The 24,716-nt window shown below is 39.7% G+C and overlaps 1 protein-coding gene across 2 annotated transcripts in view; it reads right to left on the bottom strand.

Moving 5' to 3' along the window:
* Positions 1-17,700, bottom strand: part of LOC128700134 (uncharacterized) — a 94,532-nt gene extending 76,832 nt beyond the window's left edge. For both annotated transcript variants that reach the window (XM_053793088.2, XM_053793089.2), the window contains exon 1: positions 17,258-17,700. The gene's annotated coding sequence lies outside the window, so the exon portion shown is untranslated. The remainder of the gene's footprint in view (positions 1-17,257) is intronic.
* Positions 17,701-24,716: the final 7,016 nt, after the last annotated feature.

Genomic DNA, 24,716 nt, shown 5'->3' with positions numbered 1-24,716 from the left:
TTCTATCTAGGCTGGAATATTGCTGCACACTAACAGCACCTTTCAAGGCAGGTGAAATTGCTGACCTAGAAAATGTACAGAGAACCTTCACAGCACGCATAACTGAGATAAAACACCTCATTACTCGGAGCGCTTGAGGTTCCTAAACCTGTATTCCCTGTAATGCAGGCGGGAGAGATACATGATTATATACACCTGGAAAATCCTAGAGGGACTAGTACCGAACTTGCACACGAAAATCACTCACTACGAAAGCAAAAGACTTGGCAGACTATGCAACATCCCCCCAATGAAAAGCAGGGGTGTCACTAGCACGTTAAGAGACCATACAATAAGTGTCAGGGGCCTGAGACTGTTCAACTGCCTCCCAGCATACATAAGGGGGATTACCAACAGACCCCTGGCAGTCTTCAAGCTGGCACTGGACAAGCACCTAAAGTCGGTTCCTGACCAGCCGGGCTGTGGCTCGTACGTTGGTTTGCGTGCAGCCAGCAGCAACAGCTTGGTTGATCAGGCTCTGGTCCACCAGGAGGCCTGGTCAGAGACCGGGCCGCGGGGGCGTTGACCTCCGGAAATCTCTCCAGGTAAACTCCAGTATGGACATCTGAGTATGAAACAGCTTAAGGTGTGCAGTGGAGGGGGGGTCTGTGGCAGGACAATGTTCTGTCACGCAGTACATCGCCCACACAACACTATCCACTCAACAATCAGCTTCTGTCTCCTCCTCATACACATCATTACTGTGAATATATAAATAACATAATTAGAAATGACATGAGTATACATAGTTAATATGGGCTGGACGGATTACGTTACTTTACTGAATTTGACATAGCAAGTAACAAAAGGTATTTGGGCATTAAAATTACGTTAATTTAATGTAACTGATAATTATTAAGGAAGTGACAGAGCATCAGCAATTACATTACAATGACCACTTATGTGTTTTATACTAATAGAATAAGGTTGGATTCTGAGGGCCCACCTCATGATCCTAGCATTTTTACTTTTCATAGTGTTAATATAAGTGAGTGGATTGTGGTCTGAAAAAAACGTTAATTTTAAATGGGGAAGTGCCCAAATACACCTCAAAATGTTCCAAGGACACCACAAGAGCTAGAGCCTCTTTCTCAATAGTGGCATAATTTTTCTGGTGTCGTTTAAGCTTAGATGAATAGTAACATATAGGATGGAGAATGTCAGTGGATGTTGACTGTTGGAGCAGCACAGCACCCACTGCATAACCACTCGCCTCTATATGTAAAAAGGGAAGATTGAAATTAGGACTCTTCACAAGAACAGAGGAAAGCAGATGCTTCAACCTTTTGAACAAATCTGAACAATCACTAGTCCAGATGAACTGAACTTTGCTACTAGTGAACACAGTGAGAGGTGTAGGTGGAGGCGTGTGTGCTGGCTTGCCTGTCACTTGACACACGTGGCAACGTCGCACATGATCAGCTACTGTTTCCTTCATCTTTGGCCAAGTAAAATGTTTTGCCAGTTTACCGAGTGTCTTCTTGACACCCAAATGTCCTCCTATGGGACTATTGTGAGCAAAATCAATGGCTTGTTCACGAGATGTAACTGGTAACACTACGAGATGCTTGACTGTGTTGGAAACACTATCAGCTGACAACTTACATGTATTTTTCTGCATCAGTACACCATTACTATAATAGTAACAATTATCGAGATTCTTTGCTTCACTCTCAGTAACTGCTATATCACTCAGTCTTTCCAGTGACTGATCAACAAACTGATCCTTAATTAAATCATGAGTTAGAAATTTAACGTCAGTTGTGTCCTGACTAAGTCGCTGACAGGGGGGAGTCAATGTTAATGACCCTGGGAGCAGAGCATCACTGAACAACATATTCAAGCCCAAATCATTGTCATCCACTAACTCAACAGGAGACAAGGATGGTTGTTGTATATTTGAGATAGCTCTAGTAATTGCGCTGAGAGGAAATAAAATAGGTTTCTCTCTACAAGCTTCAATGGCATAATTATCATCAGTGGTATTATCAATCACAAGTGGTTCTTTACATATACCAGCATGAAAGATATCGTTCCCTATCAACAAGTCCACTGACTTGATGGGAAATACACCACTGGATATGCCCACTGAAATATAACCAGTATAATAGCTTGTTTCAATGTAAACTTTGTGCAGAGGTACTTTTATAACAGTCCCACCATAGGCTCCTAACAATACATCTATTTTGCAATAGGTATCAGCAGTTATGGGCAGTACATCTTCTCTCAATAAGGTGAGATAACTGCCAGTGTCTCTGAAAGTAATTATCTCGGTTAGATGTGATTCTTCAAATCCTACTTTACCTCTCAAAAAGTAAGGACTCATTGCTGAACGAATCTTTTCGTCAGATACACTCTCTGACGCTAGTCAACTATCCTGAGTAACATTATCTAAAACAGTAGGATCAGAGGTATTACTAGGATTTTGGTGCTTTTGTTGCTTGGAAGAAGATAAGACTTGAGTGGGGGCGCCAGCCGCACGACTGCTTCTCGTATCTCTTTCTAACTTATAGCAATACTCTCTAGCATGTCCTTTTCTGTTACAATAGGTACATTTAACTTTCTTCTTGATATCTGATTTCTGTCTAGCCAAAGAGACAGATACAGGATTGTGAGTTTTCCTGGTAAAGGTACGAGAAGTTACAGTAGCAGATACATCAGGCCGGCAATGAGCAGCTGATTTAGGTTGCCAACTTCTAGGACAACTTTTAGTTACCTTGTTTCTGTGTGTTTTAGTATGTACAAGTTTTTGAGAAATCTCGTAATTGTCTGCTAATGCTGCAGTTTCCAGAATATCCGAGGTAGTATGATCGATCAGATATTCTTGTATGTCAGCAGACATACAGTTGTTAAACTCTTCGTGTAGTAACAACTGAACAAGGCTGTCGTAGTTGTTGCACTTGGCAGACCTACACCATCTCTCAAATGCAACTTTTTTCTCACGAGCAAACTCTACACAAGTTTGATCTTGTCGTCGTTGTAATGTACGAAATGCACTTCGATAACTTACAGGTAACAAGTTATATGTCTCTAGAATAGTTAGCTTGACAGCATCATAACTAATATACTTGGCAAATGGTAAATCAGCAGTACAAGTTTGAGCTCTTCCTGTCAAAGCTGTGTGCAACAAGGTAGCCCAGTGCTTACGTGGCCAGTTCATAGCACGTGCCTGGTTCTCAAACACATCAAAATAGGTGTCTAAGTCATTCACAAAAAACTTAGGAACCATTGATGCAGCTTTCTGCATATTAAATGTGTCCTGTGATCTATCAGTCTGTTGTCTTCCCAGATGAACATTTTCTCTCTGGAAATCTTCTTCGTTCAGTTTCCTCTGTGCCTCTATTTGTGCAGTCTGCAACATAATGAGGCATTCAAACCCCTCAAACTGTTCCTGAGAGATAGGACCAGTTGGTAACTGAGGAGTGGGGAAATTAACGACTGAGTCGGGACGTTCCTTAGGTCGGACACCTTGTCCAGGCGTCCCTTGAGAATCTAGATCTGGTCTAGGATAAGTAAATACAGGTGTAGGATACACTGTACTAGTATGAGGCTGAGTCATGCTACCAGCTATACTCTGTACTATTGTGTCATTGAGGCGGGAAGACGTGAGCAGAGGTTCACTAGGCTCAGACACTTCTGCCGTAGTTGCTCTCTCTTCTAAGTAATCAAATAGAGTCATACTTCCTAATTGTGACACTAGGCTTTCTGAATCTGAATCATAATCAGACATCTCTGTATGAGCAGGAAACAACATATCTTTAATTAACGCTCTGACAGTTTCAATGTATTTAACTCGGACAAAGTCAGAGTATCAATTAACTGTTTCACTTTGGCATACATCACGAAAATAATTGTACTACGAGAGAGTGATTATGGGAAACTATAATACTGATAGGAATTTTAGTGTTAGTCGTCATAGAGCTAGAGCTCATAAACAGTATTTCCATCTCCTTGGATCAAGAGACTCAGTCAAGTACATACATCCACCTAGTATGTTGTACAAGACTAAACTCAAAGTGTTTGACCATAGAGTTACTATGTCAAACTGGACAATTTCTCCAACACCTTGGATCAAGAGCCTCCCAGACAGGCCCCCATTTGTTACAAAAAACGCGATTCTAAAAGCTTAGAGATCTCCAGTGAATACTAGAAAGGACTGCCCTTCTAGCATCCAGCCTGTTACTGGGTTTTCGTAACAATTAGTCAGTATCCTGGTCCAATTATCCATTAGGATTCAGTATGATTCAATAGTGCTTCAGGATTACAACTGGTAGGCTACTAACTAGAGAAATTAAAATTTAATAAATTTATTAAGTTGTCTAGGCATATATCAAATCAAATTAATCACAGTAATCAACAAAATAAGAATAATCACTTCTCTCGTGTACAGTATTATTGTGCTGAAAGCACATATCACATATATAAGTCTTAAGTACCGTCTGGTGCATTAACATTTAATAATACAATATACAAATAAGTTTGTGTGTATGAGTAAGTGCTCTAAGTAGTTCGCTATGTCTCACGACTCGACTAGACTTAAACAAGTGACTGACAAAGTCCTTAAATAAACTAACTTCTTAACCAACTGGCAATCAGAACAGTCTGCTTGAACAATAAAAAGAATGCTAAGCCCAATAGCAATATAACAAGCAACTGCGACACAATCAGGATCAAGGAGATAATATAATGACACTAAGTAGGGACCATCAGCAGATCCTCCACAAAAGTCACAAAACTCCCATACTACTGAATCTAAATTCAGCATGAGAAAATCCCCAACTGTGATAATACACAGATACCAGTACAAATTAGGTCAGAAGCTACAGCTCAGGACCTGAGTTGCTCAGAGTGTCTAAGTGACACACAACCTCAGTACAACGTCGAAAATCATTAAGTCTATACAGTGTTCTGTGAACAGAGTTCTACAGAACTAACAAGACAGCTACAGAGACGATCTTCCAACAAGGGCCAATAAGGGAGAATTAGGCACTTCTTGTCAGGAATACGTCCAACCACCAAGAGAGTTTAGACCAGACTGAATACTTCAGGCGAGGTGTGATCACCCCCCCCCCCCTCTATCACATGATAGCTCCATGGACAGCTGCAGTTCAACAACAGAAGCCGGCAGAGTAACGAGACACAAGCGATAATTACAGTAGTTAGACAATCAAGACTTGAACTTTGAGCACGTAATATATGTGTTACATCCTACCTAACAACATAACTAAGTCAAATAATAATATAAAGCAATATATTTACGATTTAGCTATTATCGCAAATATAAGCAATATGAAATTATATGAAAAGGTAATATACATGTAATATATATACATAATACACATTGCAACCCATTCAGGGGTTGCAACATTGTTTAAATAAAATCTTCCGTTATTCCTTCTGGTCCTCTATAACGACACCTCAGACTACTGGTACAGATTCTTTATGGCTGAAGAACTGATCACCTCAACTTCATTTTCCACCGTCTCCACTATTATTCACTGTATTGGATATATAAAGCCACTGATTAGCGAAACCTCTCCAAAAGAGGTGTGTTACTCACCCCAATAGCTAACACAACGTTCTTCTGTTCTCGTGTCCTAACGATTCTTACCGTGCCCCTGAGGTAACACTTCTTCCTGTGGCATCCCAGTGGTGGCACTGACCCTTGTGGCATCCCACTGATAACCATGCCATTCGTGAACATTTGTCTTGTTGTCCCTGTAGCCATTAAGGTCCGTGGTTCGATTCCCGGTGCGGGTGGAAACAATGGAGGGGGCACGTTTCCTTAAGACACCTATTGTCCCTGTTCACCTGAGTGTTAGTCGAGTGGTGTGATTCGCATCCTGGGGACGAAACCTAATTTGCCTGAAATGCTCTGAATAACTGAAGTCAGCTAGGCCTGTATATCTAGTACATGTACTTGTAGAAATAATAATAATAATAACTATATTATTATTATTTGTCAATGGTACTGTCTTAATACCTATACTTCAGTGGTAAGCTGTACAAATCCCAGGTTCTACACTAAACATTGTTGGCCAATTAATATTAGTATTCACGTATTTTTTTTTACCCTGGCAGAATGAGTTACAATTAAATAAATTTGCCACTCATCCAGGTTAATGTGAACAAATTTCTGTGATTTATTCGGGCACTTAACACGTTACACAGTAATTGCATACATTACCGAACGCAAATATTGTTGACATGATCATATGCGTCTCTGGTAGTACACTAACCTTCCTTATAAAACTTCTTAAGTGATATTTTTTTTACAATACGACTGAAAAAAAAGCTATCTAAAGGATCACTGTAAAACACCTAGCTCTGCTGGGTGCATGATTCTTGTAGGATTTAGTGGTCTTGTGGGTTAGAGCATCATGTATTGCAATCTATTACTCTAACCAATTATCTTGTATTAGCACCACTTGCTTTAGTGATGAATATGGGGAATACATTTTTGCTAATTTTACTGTAAAAAACCTTAAGACGCCTATAACAATCGGTGCCATTTACCGGATACCTCACACAAACATCCCAAATTTCAGTGAGAAATTGAAGTCACTAATAACAAACAGACAAATGAATAAGCACCACCTTCTCTTAGCTGGAGACTTCAACATCAACCTTGGCTTACTAGATGATCAGCCTGTAACTGATTTCATCAACAATATGAACAACACACTTCTCATACCAACAATAACTAAACCAACCAGGCTCACTGAGACAAGTGCAACCATAATAGACCACATGTGGATCAATATACTAGCCCCCCTTAAATCAGGGATAATCACAGATAGCACTACAGACCACTACCCTACCTTCCTCCTGACAAACATTAGTAAACCACCACTTGAATACAACAAAGTCTCATTTAGACTCCATGACGAGGCCTCAGTAAGGAAGTTCACAGCTGACCTAGAGACTATTGACTGGCCTACAGAATTCTCCAAGGCCAATGGTATTGATGACTGGACAGACATTTTTCTTAACAAATTACTTAGACTATACAACAAACATTGTCCTATAAAAACAAAACAGATCACAAACAAACGGCTTGGTTGCCCATGGCTAACCAGCACCATTCTGAAATCCATTGACAAGAAACACCAATATGAAAAGCAATATAGACAAGGCTTAATACACAAAGATATTCTTAAACACTATTCATCAGCTCTCACCAAAGTAATAAAGAAAGCCAAACAACTATACTACTCCAGTAGATTCACAGACACTAGAGGAGATATAAAAAAGACCTGGAAAACACTCTCTCAGATTCTAGGGACCCACAAACTGAGAAAAAACAAGAATATTGTCCTAACTAAACCTAATGAAACACCACTACATCGCACTGACACAGCTAACAACATAAACGACTTCTTCTCAACCATAGGATCTAATCTCGCCAGTAAAATCCCACATACCAATGCCCATGCCGGGGACTACCTAGATGGGAATTTCCCTAATTCCTTCTATCTTGCACCAACTGAGCCCACGGAAGTCACCGAGATTATAAAGTCACTTAAAAATAACTCGGGGAATCTGTCTCATGTCCCACCATTACTGTACAAGCGAGCGGCCCATGTCCTTTCGCATGCTATTTCATTACTCTTTAACAAGTCACTAGAGACTAGCACCTACCCGAAACTACTCAAGATGGCAAGGGTTACACCAATACATAAATGTGGTGACCCTACAGACTTAAACAACTATAGGCCAATATCTAACTTACCATTGCTATCCAAAATCTTTGAGAAACTCGTGCACGGGAGACTGTATTCATTTATAACAGCTCAAAACATACTCAACCCCTGCCAATTTGGATTCAGGAAAAATAAAAGCACTAATGATGCAATCATAAAAATGCTAGATCTGCTTTACACAGCATTGGAAAATAAGGAATATCCACTAGGAATTTTTATTGACCTAAGAAAAGCTTTTGACACAGTAGACCACGACATCCTACTCCACAAACTTGATCATTACGGTATAAGAGGCCATGCGCTTGCTTATTTCAAATCTTACATTACTAATAGGTATCAGTATGTCACCATTAAAGACACAGCATCAGCAACACGGCCACTTGATACTGGAGTTCCGCAGGGAAGTGTCCTTGGTCCCCTGCTCTTCCTCATATACATCAATGACCTTCCAAACGTATCCCAACACCTGAAACCCATTCTCTTTGCTGACGACACGACTTATGTCATCTCTCACCCTAATCTTGCCACCCTCAACACCACTGTGAACGAGGAGCTGATCAAAATATCGACTTGGATGACAGCCAATAAACTTACACTTAACACTGACAAAACCTACTATATTATGTTTGGTAGCAGAGCAGGAGATGCACAAATTAACATTAAGATTGACAACACTCTAATTACCAGAAATAATGGGGGCAAATTCCTAGGCTTATACCTTGACAACAACCTGAATTTCAGCACCCATATCCAGCATATAACCAAAAAAGTATCCAAAACGGTTGGGATCCTCTCCAAGATACGATACTACGTGCTGCAAAATGCCCTTCTCACACTATACCACTCACTTATTTATCCATACCTCACCTATGCTATTTGTGCTTGGGGATCAACTGCAGCAACACACCTAAAGCCAATAATAACCCAATAAAAAGCTGCAGTAAGAATAATCACTAAATCCCATCCCTGGCAACACCCCCCCCCCCACTCTTCATAGACCTAAACTTACTCCCTGTTCAGTACATCCACACTTACTACTGTGCAATCTACATCTACAGGGCCTTAAACTCTAATATCAACCTTGACCTAAAACGCTTTCTTGATAGTTGTGACAGAACCCACAGGCATAACACCAGACACAAACATCTCTACGACATTCCCCCGTGTCCGACTAAACCTTTACAAAAATTCAATGTATGTCAAAGGCCCTAAAATCTGGAATACCCTACCTGAGAACTCTAGAACTGCAGACACATTCATCACCTTCAAAACTACCATTAGAAAACATCTTATCTCCCTGATACACCCTGTCAACTAACTACACGAATACCACCTGGTGGTTCACACTTACACTCACTGACTCATTTGACCATAAACAGAAATATTAATCTCAATCTTAAAATAATGAATCTTGTGATACTCCAATACTGAAACTATGTACTGTGCCAAAACAAAAGCATTTACATTGCTAAACTCACAAACTAGTATTTAGTCACTTAGCCATAATACCAACTTACCTCATAATTTGTAATATCTTACAATTTAGAATAAAACTAAGTCTGCCCGAAATGCCTAGCCATGCTAAGCGTTCTAGTGGTACACTCTGGAATCACTATTTTACTACATGTAAACCACACAATAACCAAATTTCTGTAAACTCAGCATTGTAATCCTTATAGAGAATAAACTTTGAATTTGAATTTGAATTGAATGTGGTGGTTTTCGCTCACCATGAGACAAGGCAAAACAACATGGGGTTCGAATCCTTGGCTAGTCGCAGTGTTGTTATTGATCAATACCACTTGTTCGTGGTTACAATAATATATATATATGTCGTGCCGAATAGGCAGAACTTGCGATCTTGGCTTAAATAGCAACGCTCATCTTGCCATATAGGACAAGCGAAAATTTGAGTATGTAATAATTTCGCCAAAATCATTCTCAACCTAACGAAAAAAATATATTTTACTGTGTTTGTTTAGTATTAAATTATTGTAAACATATCTAAAATATATTTAGTTGGGTTAGGCTAAAATAAATTGCTCTTGTTATAATAAGGTTAGGTAAGTTTTCTAAGTTCCTTCTGGTGCAAAATTAAAAATTTTTACATCAACATTAATGAAAAAAATATATCTTTAAACGTATAAGAGAAAATTTTAGAAAGGACTTAATTTTAAATGAGTTCTTGCTAACTGACCAGTTTTACATGTTCGGCACGACATACATACATACATATATATATATATATATATATATATATATATATATATATATATATATATATATATATATATATATATATATATATATATATATATATATATAGGAAGTAGGTTGGTAGACAGCAACCACCCAGGGAAGTACTACCGTCCTGCCAGATGACTGGGAAACAGAAACCTGTAACTGTTTTGCATGATGGTAGGATTGCTGGTTTCTTTTTCTGTCTCATAAACACGCTAGATAACAGGGATATCTTGCTACTCCTACCTACACTTTGGTCACACTTCACAGACACGTACATGCATATATATATATATATATATATATATATATATATATATATATATATATATATATATATATATATATATATATATATATATATATATATATATACATACATACATACATCTAGGTTTTTCTCCTTTTTCTAAATAGCTCTTGTTCTTCTTTATTTCTTCTATTGTCCATGGGGAAGTGAAAAAGAATCTTTCCTCCGTAAGCCATGCGTGTCGTACGAGGCGACTAAAATGCCGGGAGCAATGGGCTAGTAACCCCTTCTCCTGTAGACATTTACTAAAAAAGAGAAGAAGAAAAACTTTATAAAACTGGGATGCTTGAATGTGCGTGGATGTAGTGCGCGGATGACAAGAAACAGATGATTGCTGATGTTATGAATGAAAAGAAGTTGGATGTCCTGGCCCTAAGCGAAACAAAGCTGAAGGGGGTAGGGGAGTTTCGGTGGGGGGAAATAAATGGGATTAAATCTGGAGTATCTAAGAGAGTTAGAGCAAAGGAAGGGGTAGCAGTAATTTTGAAGGATCAGTTATGGAAGGAGAAAAGAGAATATGAATGTGTAAATTCAAGACTTATATGGATTAAAGTAAAGGTTGGATGTGAAAAGTGGGTCATAATAAACGTGTATGCACCTGGAGAAGAGAGGAATGTAGAGGAGAGACAGAGATTTTGGGAGATGTTAAGTGAATGTATAGGAGCCTTTGAACCAAGTGAGAGAGTAATTGTGGTAGGGGATCTGAATGCTAAAGTAGGAGAAACTTTTAGAGAGGGTGTGGTAGGTAAGTTTGGGGTGCCAGGTGTAAATGATAATGGGAGCCCTTTGATTGAACTTTGTATAGAAAGGGGTTTAGTTATAGGTAATACATATTTTAAGAAAAAGAGGATAAATAAGTATACAAGATATGATAAGGGCGAAATGACAGTAGTTTGTTGGATTATGTATTGGTAGATAAAAGACTGTTGAGTAGACTTCAGGATGTACATGTTTATAGAGGGGCCACAGATATGTCAGATCACTTTCTAGTTGCAGCTACACTGAGAGTAAAAGGTAGATGGGATACAAGGAGAATAGAAGCATCAGGGAAGAGAGAGGTGAAGGTTTATAAACTAAAAGAGGAGGCAGTTAGGGTAAGATATAAACAGCTATTGGAGGATAGATGGGCTAATGAGAGCATAGGCAATGGGGTCGAAGGGGTATGGGGTAGGTTTAAAAATGTAGTGTTAGAGTGTTCAGCAGAAGTTTGTGGTTACAGGAAAGTGGGTGAGGGAGGGAAGAGGAGCGATTGGTGGAATGATAATGTAAAGAGAGTAGTAAGGGAGAAAAAGTTAGCATATGAGAAGTTTTTACAAAGTAGAAGTGATGCAAGGAGGGAAGAGTATATGGAGAAAAAGAGAGAGAGGTTAAGAGAGTGGTGAAGCAATGTAAAAAGAGAGCAAATGAGAGAGTGGGCGAGATGTTATCAACAAATTTTGTTGAAAATAAGAAAAAAGTTTTGGAGTGAGATTAACAAGTTAAGGAAGTCTAGAGAACAAATGGATTTGTCAGTTAAAAATAGGAGAGGAGAGTTATTAAATGGAGAGTTAGAGGTATTGGAAAGATGGAGGGAATATTTTGAGGAATTGTTAAATGTTGATGAAGATAGGCAAGCTGTGATTTCGTGTATAGGGCAAGGAGGAATAACATCTTGTAGGAGTGAGGAAGAGCCAGTTGTGAGTGTGGGGGAAGTTCGTGAGGCAGTAGGTAAAATGAAAGGGGGTAAGGCAGCCGGGATTGATGGGATAAAGATAGAAATGTTAAAAGCAGGTGGGGATATAGTTTTGGAGTGGTTGGTGCAATTATTTAATAAATGCATGGAAGAGGGTAAGGTACCTAGGGATTGGCAGAGAGCATGCATAGTTCCTTTGTATAAAGGCAAAGGGGACAAAAGAGAGTGCAAAAATTATAGGGGGATAAGTCTGTTGAGTATACCTGGTAAAGTGTATGGTAGAGTTATTATTGAAAGAATTAAGAGTAAGACGGAGAATAGGATAGCAGATGAACAAGGAGGCTTTAGGAAAGGTAGGGGGTGTGTGGACCAGGTGTTTACAGTGAAACATATAAGTGAACAGTATTTAGACAAGGCTAAAGAGGTCTTTGTGGCATTTATGGATTTGGAAAAGGCGTATGACAGGGTGGACAGGGGGGCAAAGTGGCAGATGTTGCAGGTGTATGGTGTAGGAGGTAGGTTACTGAAAGCAGTGAAGAGTTTTTACGATGATAGTGAGGCTCAAGTTAGAGTATGTAGGAAAGAGGTAAATTATTTCCCAGTAAAAGTAGGCCTTAGACAAGGATGTGTGATGTCACCGTGTTTGTTTAATATATTTATAGATGGGGTTGTAAGAGAAGTAAATGCGAGGGTCTTGGCAAGAGGCGTGGAGTTAAAAGATAAAGAATCAAACAAAGTGGGAGTTGCCACAGTTGCTCTTTGCTGATGACACTGTGCTCTTGGGAGATTCTGAAGAGAAGTTGCAGAGATTGGTGGATGAATTTGGTAGGGTGTGCAAAAGAAGAAAATAAAAAGTGAATACAGGAAAGAGTAAGGTTATGAGGATAATAAAAAGATTAGGTGATGAAAGATTGGATATCAGATTGGAGGGATAGAGTATGGAGGAGGTGAATGTATTCAGATATTTGGGAGTTGACGTGTCAGCGGATGGGTCTATGAAAGATGAGGTGAATCATAGAATTGATGAGGGGAAAAGGGTGAGTGGTGCACTTAGGAGTCTGTGGAGACAAAGAACTTTGTCCTTGGAGGCAAAGAGGGGAATGTATGAGAGTATAGTTTTACCAACGCTCTTATACGGGTGTGAAGATGGGTGATGAATGTTGCAGCGAGGAGAAGGCTGGAGGCAGTGGAGATGTCATGTCTGAGGGCAATGTGTGGTGTGAATATAATGCAGAGAATTCGTAGTTTGGAAGTTAGGAGGAGGTGCGGGATTACCAAAACTGTTGTCCAGAGGGCTGAGGAAGGGTTGTTGAGGTGGTTCGGACATGTAGAGAGAATGGAGCGAAACAGAGTGACTTCAAGAGTGTATCAGTCTGTAGTGGAAGGAAGGCGGGGTAGGGGTCGGCCTAGGAAAGGTTGGAGGGAGGGGGTAAAGGAGGTTTTGTGTGCGAGGGGCTTGGACTTCCAGCAGGCATGCGTGAGCGTGTTTGATAGGAGTAAATGGAGACAAATGGTTTTTAATACTTGACGTGCTATTGGAGTGTGAGCAAAGTAACATTTATGAAGGGGTTCAGGGAAACCGGCAGGCCGGACTTGAGTCCTGGAGATGGGAAGTACAGTGCCTGCACTCTGAAGGAGGGGTGTTAATGTTGCAGTTTAAAAACTGTAGTGTAAAGCACCCTTCTGGCAAGACAGTGATGGAGTGAATGATGGTGAAAGTTTTTCTTTTTCGGGCCACCCTGCCTTGGTGGGAATCGGCCAGTGTGATAATAAAAAAAAAATAAATAATATATATATATATATATATATATATCTATATATATATATATATATATATATATATATATATATATATATATCTCGAAGGGCGCACATCTGTTTACATTCACCTAATATAATCTTCACAGGCCCAGTAAAGCACTGGTGTTAGTCCACTGAAAAGGCAATTAAAATGTCGGTCACAAGGGTTACCTACCTCTAATTGAGTGAAACAGAGAGAGTACACACCTAGTTGTGGTTGCAGGCGTCGATTCATAGCTCTTGGCCCTGCCTCTTCATTGGTCGCTACTAGGTCCACTCTCCCTGCTCTATGACCTTATCATACCTCTTCTTGAAGCTACATACGGGTCGTGCCTCCACTATATCTCGCCAGATTGTTCCACTTCCTGACAACTCGGAAGAAATATTTCCTAACATCCCTGTGACTCATCAGAGTCTTCAACTTGCAGTTGTGGCCCTTTGTTGCTGTATCCGATCTCTAAAACATTCTCTGTCCACCTTGTCAATTCCTCTCAGTATTTTATATGCCGTTATCATGTTCCACCTATCCCTCCTGTCCTCCAGTGTTGTCAGGTCGATTTCCCTTAATTTTTCCTGATAGGACATACTCCTTAGCTCTGGGACTAGTCTTGTTGCAAACCTCTGCGCTTTCTCTAATTTCGTGACGTCTTTGTGCTCTATACAACCCATTGTAAATTCGTTTTTATCATACGTGCGGAAATACATGCTAGAAGTAGCGCTCTGCGCCCCACTCTGCCAGACAATGTCACCCATTTCTTAAATTCTGCCATCCTCTGGTAATTATACGGAAATATAGGGTAATATATGTTAATATAATCAAATCAAGCACTGTATGATAAAGGTATACAACAGTTAGGTATCTGTATTGAGAAACGTGCCGCCTACATAGTAGGCTTCATTAATCGAGTATAGAAGAGGCAGCAGAAGCAGCAGAGACGTAAAGACGGAGTATCAGACCATTACTCTTGAAGACGTAGGTGGTCAGTCCCTCAGCCTGGATAAGAGTTTTGCTCCAAAATTTGGACCGATTACATCTCTCTACTGCTTCTGCTGCCTCCACTGTACGTGACTGAAGAAGTCTACTACGTAGGTGAAAGATTTCGGAATAAAGATACCTAACTATCGCACAGGTGTCTTATCAAACCAAGCACTATCAAACTAGACCAAGTTTAACGGAGATAAACGTTAAAATTCCTGCGTATTTTCGAGCGTACAGAAATGCACTTAGTGAATAATACAAACTCTAATTTCAGAAACAGCTGCCGTATGACCACTACGAGATACTGCTTTTTATAATTATATTAATATTACTACTATTAATAAATATGGAGGCAAAGAGAGAAATGTAGTAGAGAAACAATGGTAGCAACACTTCCATGGTTGTGAGGCTTGGAATGAAACATCAAGTAACCCGTTCACAACCTACCAGTTTAAGGTTAGGTTAGGTTAGGTTAGGTTAGGTTAGGTTAGGCTAGGCTAGTCAGGAAACAGGACAAGTGTGTCCCGACGTCGGTTTTAAGTCGTATGATGATCCACAGCGGGAGCTTTTGGTCATCTGATCGCGGCCTTCCACTGGCTTACCTCTCGCCCCATTAAAATTATAGTTATAATTATGACTACTATTGATATACATAAAAAACTGTTTAAGGTGAGCTCTTAGTATATATATACGTGGATATGCACCTTTCATTGTATCTATACACGTTACTTAATGTTGCTTAATGGGGTTTAAAGCCTGTCGACTATCTTATCTTATCTCTTATCTTACCTTTTCATCCATCAGAATGATTTAATCCCTTTAATTCTCATTTAATTCTCAGCATATATACGCTGAGAAAACCACCCCTCAAGATATATATCCTGTTCAAGATATTCATAAAGGAATATTACGTATATACAGACGTATGTATATGATATATCGCGCCGAATAGGTAAAACTGGTTAATTAGCAAGAACTTATTTAAATTTAAGTCCTTTCTAAAATTTTCTCTTATACGTTTAAAGATGCACTTTTCATTTATGTTAATGTAAATATTAATAATTTTGTACCAAATGAACCTTGGAAAACTTACCTAACCTTACTATAAGAAGCGCACTTTAATTTAGCTCAATTCAACTAAATACATTTTAGATAAGTTTACAATAATTTAATAATAAACAAAAGCAATGAACTACATTTTTTCCGTTAGGTTCAATGATTTTTGCGAAATTATTGCATACACAAATTTTCGCTTACCTTATTCGGCAAGAAGAGCGTTGCTATTTACGCCAAAATCGCAAGTTTTTACACATATATATATATATATATATATATATATATATATATATATATATATATATATATATATATATATATATATATATATATATATATATATATATATATATATATATAAAATGTCGTGCCGAATATGTAAAACTGGCCAATTAGCAAGAACTCATTTAAAATTAAGTCCTTTCTAAAATTTTCTCTTATACGTTTAAAAATAAATTTTTTTCATTAATTTTAATGTAAAAAATTTTAATTTTGCTCCAAAAGAATCTTAGAAAACTTACCTAACCTTATTATAACAAGGGCAATTTATTTTAGCCTAACCCAACTAAATATATTTTAGATTTGTTTACAATAATTTAATACTAAACAAACACAATCAAATATATTTTTTTCGTTAGGTTCAGAATAATTTCGGCGAAATTATTGCATACACAAATTTTCACTTGTCCTATATGGCAAGATGAGCGTTGCTATTTAAGCCAAGATCGCAAGTTCTGCCTATTCGGCACGACATATATATATATTATATTATATATATAATTTATACCCCTGTCATGTTTAGCACTTAACGTGATTATAATACTAACTGTATAATCTAATGTACGCACTGCATTATATAATTTTATTTTAATAAAAATTATTATAGACAAAAATGGTTAATCTCGTTTAACGTTAATCTCAATGAAGCGAATTTTTATGAATTCAGAAGAGCTGACACTGGTCGAGGTATATACACCGGGAGGTATATTTGTTAGATATATATATATATAATATATATATATATATATATATTATATATATATATTATATATATATTGTATATACTCTGTGATGTATATATGATACACCAAAGGCGTATACGCCAACGAATATACAGAGGTATATCAGGGAATATATATAGAGCCAGGGAATATGTATACAGAGGTATGCCAGGAATATGCACCAAGAGATAAGCCGGGATATACATAACGAAGCATATTACATACACATGTCTAAGCGCATGTGTGCGCTCGTGTAGAAGGTATATACACTAAGATAAATACAGGCGAGTGTAAATACACTAAGTATACTTCAACGTTCATTTCGAAAATAACACTTTAAGTTACAGCCTCTGTTATTAGTTATAACCAAGCGCTAAACCCACAAGGGCCGTACAGCCTCTGTAAAACGTTAACATACCAACAACCCACTGATCTTAGAGTAAACAAAATTCTTACCTTTCTCATTAATGCTTGCGTTGCTGCTCCTGTTACTAGTAGTAACGGATTGACGTTAGTAGTTGGGAAATAACGTTAACAGTACCGAAATAACGTTAACAGTAGGTAAATAACGTTATTAGTAACAAAATAACGTTAATAACCAGTTAACGTTATTAGTAACGAAATAACGTTTGTAGTAACCAATTAATGTTATCAATAACGAAGTAACGTTTGTGGTAACGAAATAACGTTAGTAGTCAGGCAATGACGCTGGAATCAGTGCTTGTAGAAATGTCTTAAGTTGAGCACAATACAGAGCAGAGCACAGAGTACAAATACAGAGTACAGAGCACAGCACGCGGCACAGCCTATGTGCACAGAGCATGACACATACACAGAGCACGAGTACAGAGCACAATACAGGAGCACATGAACACTAGGGCAGACACACAACAACTGCCCTATAGTTGTCCTGGTTGACACGCTCGTTCGAACCCACTCGTCACTGCTCGAAGTGCTGGTCGAGACATCAGCGTCCACACGACTCATCTCATTTTTATTGCGCAGGTATACACACGAACGAGTACGCTCACGCACACTCCCATTACACATACACACACACACATAAATGCACATACACGCACGCACACCCACATACACAGTAAAGGGGCTCATAGAGCCGTGTGTGTGTGTGTGTGTGTGTGTGTGTGTGTGTGTGTGTGTGTGTGTGTGTGTGTGTAATACCGTGCCTAGAACATTCTCACAATCTTGTGCCTGGAACAATTTCACAATACCGTGTCTGGAACAATCTCACAATACCGTGCCTAGAGCACTCTCACAATCTCGTGCCTGGAACAATCTCAATACCGTCCCTGGAACAATCTCACAATACCGTACCTGGAACAGTCTCACAATACCGTATCTGGAACAGTCTCACAATACCTTGCCTGGAACAATCTCACAATACCTTGCCTGGAACAATCTCACAATACCGTGCCTGGAACAATCTCACAATACCTTGCCTGGAACAATCTCACAATATCGTGCCTGGAACAATCTGACAATATCGTGCCTGGAACAATCTCAATACCGTCCCTGGAACAATCTCACAATACCGTACCTGGAACAGTCTCACAATACCGTATCTGGAACAGTCTCACAATACCTTGCCTGGAACAATCTCACAAAACCGTGCCTGGAACAGTCTCACAATACCGTATCTGGAACAGTCTCACAATACCTTGCCTGGAACAATCTCACAATACCGTACCTGGAACAGTCTCACAATACCGTATCTGGAACAGTCTCACAATACCTTGCCTGGAACAATCTCACAATACCGTGCCTGGAACAATCTCACAATACCGTGCCTGGAACAATCTCACAATATCGTGCCTGGAACAATCTGACAATATCGTGCCTGGAACAATCTCAATACCGTCCCTGGAACAATCTCACAATACCGTACCTGGAACAGTCTCACAATACCGTATCTGGAACAGTCTCACAATACCTTGCCTGGAACAATCTCACAATACCGTGCCTGGAACAATCTCACAATACCGTGCCTGGAACAATCTCACAATATCGTGCCTGGAACAATCTGACAATATCGTGCCTGGAACAATCTCAATACCGTCCCTGGAACAATCTCACAATACCGTACCTGGAACAGTCTCACAATACCGTATCTGGAACAGTCTCACAATACCTTGCCTGGAACAATCTCACAATACCGTACCTGGAACAGTCTCACAATACCGTATCTGGAACAGTCTCACAATACCTTGCCTGGAACAATCTCACAATACCGTGCCTGGAACAATCTCACAATACCGTGCCTGGAACAATCTCACAATATCGTGCCTGGAACAATCTGACAATATCGTGCCTGGAACAATCTCAATACCGTCCCTGGAACAATCTCAATACCGTACCTGGAACAGTCTCACAATACCGTATCTGGAACAGTCTCACAATACCTTGCCTGGAACAATCTCACAAAACCGTGCCTGGAACAGTCTCACAATACCGTATCTGGAACAGTCTCACAATACCTTGCCTGGAACAATCTCACAATACCGTACCTGGAACAGTCTCACAATACCGTATCTGGAACAGTCTCACAATACCTTGCCTGGAACAATCTTACAATACCGTGCCTGGAACAATCTCACAATACCGTGCCTGGAACAATCTCACAATATCGTGCCTGGAACAATCTGACAATATCGTGCCTGGAACAGTCTCAGGTAACCCAACGCTTTACAACAGAACTTAAGACAATGTTTCGAACCATCCCGAACCATTTTCAAATCCAAGACAGACCGAAATGTTACCTATAGTTTCGTCTCCCTAACCTGGGTATAGCGAACACGATACGTAACCTAGCACTAGTATTGTGTCTAGTACTGAGACACTTGCGACCTGTATTGTCCCAGTACAAATCGTATCAAGCAATTGTTCCAACACTAGGAAAAAATATATTTTCTTACAGGCATTAATAATAATAATTTATAAATATAATTTGCATAATAATGATAAAACAGTTAAACGCTAAACCAACATGGGTCATTCGTTACACAATACATGCATGTGCAGGTGTTAACTTGCCACCATCTGAAAAAAATTCTTACGTCTTTGATTAATAATGATTTCAGTTATAATAACATTCAAAACGAAGCGCTAAACCCGGAGGATTATACAGCGCCTGGGGGGGGATGTGGAAGGCATTCAGGCTTAATTCGGGGAACTGGAGCACAGATCCAATACCCTAAATCAAGAGCCCCTCACCAATATCAAGGAACCTTCCTTGAGGGGCTAAACCTACAAAGGTCATACAACGCAAGGAGGGGGGAGGGTGGTATAACAAATCGGCCGTCTCCCACCGAGGTAGGATGTGATATGAAAAAAAATACATTGATCATCACTCGTTCAGTAACCGTCTTGGTGGAAGTGCGCAGATATCGCAGTTATGACACTGGGCGACATCGTCACTCAGTGAGGCATTTCAGTCATCTATGTAGTTTTCCCTGTATATCATGCGTATAAAGAGGTAGCAGGTGGTGTAACAGGTGGTGTATCAGGTATAACAGGTGGTGTATAAGGTGTAACAGGTGGTGTATCAGGTGGTGTATCAAGTGTAACAGGTGGTGTACGAGCATGAGGCTGGGATATACACAGACGGTCTTCGGGGAACGGAAGTTAAGTAAACAAAACTCTTGTTGACTGAGTCCCAGAGGTAAATGTCAGAGAGAGAGGCAAGGAGAGGTATGGAGGAAGAGAATTATTGTAATCATAACTAAGTACTAAACCCATGGGAGGAAAAGAGAGAGAAAAAAAAAATTCAATGATAAGAGAGAGGAAAGCTAGACAGACAAATTAAAAAATAGAACAATGACTTTTGGAGAGGAAAATGTGGCTTACTTAGCCTGTCTTCATTTTTCATAAAAATGTAACACAAATGGAATTGATATTGGTCAAGGACAGACAAGGTTATCTGCCTGATGAACTTATTCCACCTCTAAATCGACAGGATGGGACCACCTCTACTAGTAGTCAAGAGAAGGCGGACCTCTTTGCTGAACACTTTGCTACCAAAATGCAAGTTCCTGATCCAGCAAGGGACCCTCCTTGGCTAGCTGCAAGAACTGTGTCAAAACTGCCAGTGGTGACAATAAGGCAGGAGGAGGTGTATTTCCTTATTAAATCGCTTGATCAAGAAAAGGCTGTGGGCCCAGACAAGTTGAGCCCAAGATTGTTGAGATGTGCAGACCACCTAGCAGCACCTCTAACTCGCATTTTTCAGCAAAGCCTATTACAATGTAAATGACCTTCTCTGTGGAAAGAGGCAAATGTAGTCCCTGTTCTCGAAAAGAAGAGCAGAGCAGAAATCAGCCACTACAGACCAGTGTCACTCCTGTCAATCACTGGCAAGATCCTCGAGACAATAATCTCAAGACAAATGACAGAGTTTTTTGACTACCACTTACTACTTTGTGACCGTCAATACTCTGTGACCGTCAATACTTTGTAACCGTCAATGCTCTGTGACCGTCAATACTTTGTGACCGTCAATACTCTGTGACCGTCAATACTCTGCTCCTGATCTGTTGTTAAACCTCTCCACTAAACGGCACCAGTCACTGGATGAATCCAAGGTCAGCTGTGTGGTAGCACTGGACATTGCTGGTGCTTTCGACCGGGTGTGGCAAAACTGAAAGCACTGTGACTTGAAGGTTCTATGCTATGTCTCCTCAGTGATTACCTTCATGGTAGATCTGTAAGGGTAGTTCTTAATGGAACGGAGTCAGCAAGACATCCTATTGGGGCAAGTGTTCCACAAGGAAGCGTGATGGGACCATTGTTATGGAATGTCTACTTCAATGACCTTCTTCATCTCATCCCAGAATCCCATGCATATGCAGACGACTGTACAATGACATTCACTTATCCAAGAGAAGAAATGCCAGATGCTCTAAGCTACATCAATCACGAGCTAAGAGCTATATCAGCTTGGGGAATCAGATGACAAGTAACATTTACACCTGAGAAAATACAAATGATGATCGTCTCTAGGCACCATGATGGTAATGCCGGTGCAGAAGTAAGTATGAATGGGAGGGTGTTTGTACCTGGGGAAGAAGTTAATATCCTTGGGGTGAAATTTGACTCCAAACTGACCATGAAGAACCACGTTGTAAATCTTGCAAACAAGACAGCCAGGAAGCTTACAGCACTTCGCCGTATCTCATATGCTTGACAGTAGGGGTTGCAAGATTCTGTATGAGGCATAAGTGCGCTCACACCTTGAGTATGCTCCACTTTGTTGGTTTGCCTACCACTCCTCTCATCTGCGACAGCTTGACAGAGTAGAGAACAGAGCAAGACATCTCATCTCTCGCCTGGACCCATCCTGGATAGATCTGGCATTTCAGCAGAGCCTTCGGCACAGGAGGGATGTGGGTAGCCTTACTGTTATGTACAAGGCCAATATTGTCAAAGAACCACACTTGGATCCACTTCAAGGACAGTGAGAAGCAAACTTCTGTACCACAAGACGGGCAGAAAGCAGCAACTTCACTCTGGCTGTACCCTTCTCCAGAACATCACTTCATCTGAGATCATTTATCCCCAGGATGATTCGAGTCTGGAACACATTCGTACAACATTATGCTGTCAACGAGATCAAGTCAGTTGATCAAATGAAAATGTTGGCCCACAGATGGCTCCAACTTCATCCTGTATGTTTCATAACAATAAAAATGCTTTCAAATGAGCTGATGTAAGTAACACCTCTTACCTTGTCAGTAAAGTTAGGAATCCTTAACCTGTAAATAGCTTACCAATAAAGCTAGGGATCCTTAACCTAACCTTGTCAAACCCTGTGTAAAAAAAAATCAGCCTAGCAATTAATCTTAGCGATCCAGTGGGGAAATGCCTGCAGCATTCTGGGCACGCGGCCCACTGCCCGGGAGCTGGACGAAGTATTCGAGATGTTATCTATGTTGTTTTACTCCCCACTGTATTTTTGTCAATGTATTTTGTCTCTAGTTTATTCTTTTCTCTGAGGATGAGGGTCCCCAGGACAGTTCCAGAGGTGGTATCCCCGAATACATAAAACTTGCGATTTTGGCTTAAATAGCAACGCTTTTCTTGCCGAATAAGGCAAACCAAAATTTTTGTATGCAATACACACACACGGACACACAACTTCGCAAAAATCATTCTGAACCTAACGAAAAAAGATTATTTCGTTGTGTTTGTTTATTAAATTATTATAAACTTATACTAAATATATTTAGTTTATTAGGCTAAATTAAATTGCACTTGTTATAATAAGGTTAGGTAAATTTCCTAAGGTTCTTTTGGTACAAAGCCATTAATTTTTATATTATAATAAATGAAAAAAAATATTTATATGTATAAGACAAAATTTTAGAAAGGACTTACTTTTAAACGAGTTCTTGCTAATTAACCAGTTTTACCTATTCGTCACGACATATACATTTTTTTCAAAGCTTAAGGATTTTTAAGGTTCAGTTCCACCTTTAAGATGAACTAGTTTTCTCTAAGATGCCTTCAAAAACATTACTGGAACTTTATATACTCAGGTTATGAATCTGGATGCGAGAGAAAACTCTCCTAAAAACTATTATCCCAAGATTTTTCCACCTTCACGGCGCACTTTTACAGCCACTTATCAACTTCTATTGTTCAGTAAGTGGAGATTGCATAGTGTTGTGATCAACGTTGTCTACCAATTTTACTTTCAACTTTATTACTATTACGATCAAAAAGAAGCGCTAAATCCACAGGGGTCGGAACGCTCCTTTTGCTTGTGTTAATATTTTGTTCCTGTGTTTTTTATACTCGCCGAGTTATTTTTGTGTGGGTCGAGTCTCAGCTCCTAGCACCGCCTCTTAACTTAAAATCACCGGCATTAATGGTTCTTGGCCTCGTGTCCCGTAGCTCGATTGGTAGCGCGCTCATTACACACACTGAGGTCCGGGGGTTGATCCCCAGGACGGGTAGAAATATTTCGACGGGTTTCCTTAAGACACCTGCTGTCCATATTCACATATTAGTAAAACAGGTACCTGGGTGTTAGTCGACTGGCGTGGGTCGCATCCTGGGACAAAATTGACTTAATTTGCCTGAATAATAATAGTGGGGGAGCGCTAAACGCGTAGGATTATACAGCGCATGTGGGGGGGATGGAAAGTATTCAGGGTCAATTCAGGGAACTAAAGCACAGATCGAATTCCCTAGATCAAGAGCCCCTCACCAGCGTCAAGGAACCTCCCTTGAGGAGTTAATTCGGCCAAAATGCTCTGCATAACAAGTGACTTTTTATATAGCAGTATGTCAGTGACGTCAGACAGGACTGTACACCTTGTACATGTACTCGTAGTAAATGAAGATTATTGTACCTGCTTTTCAAACTATTTATTTTGTCTCTACCACTTCTTTATCTAACCCTTTCCATTATACACCACCTGAAACTTAAGAAACATTTCCTAACATCTCTGAGCCTTATCTGTGTCTTCGGTTTACACCTATACCTATGCCTCTAATTTAAAAAACAATTTGCCCCTATCTGCTCTGTCAAAACCTGAGTATCTTGTATGTCGTAATCATGTTTCCTAATCATTATTCTACGTTGGTCAGGCTCAGTTTCTTTTGTCTCATTTTGTAACTCAATCCCCTTGCCTCTGTTATCATCATAACCAAGCGCTAAACCCGTAAGGGTGATACAGCGCTGGAGGGTGTGCTAAAACCTTCTGCTTAATGCCCTGCAAACTTATTACAACAATCAAAACTAAGCGCTAAACCCACGAGGGTCATATAGCTCTCTTCAGCCATTTTTTTTTTACTTGGTTCTCAGTTTCATCTGTGATCGTACATCTGCTCGTATGTTATTCTTGAACTGACGCTCGGCTTTTCTTTTGATTCATTCTTTGTTATTCTCCGATCC

This window comes from Cherax quadricarinatus, chromosome 74, assembly GCF_038502225.1.
Source record: "Cherax quadricarinatus isolate ZL_2023a chromosome 74, ASM3850222v1, whole genome shotgun sequence".
NCBI classification, from domain to species: domain Eukaryota; kingdom Metazoa; phylum Arthropoda; class Malacostraca; order Decapoda; family Parastacidae; genus Cherax; species Cherax quadricarinatus.
The sequence above is the reverse complement of the archived record's forward strand: the minus strand, read 5'-3'. Positions and strand labels throughout refer to the sequence as shown.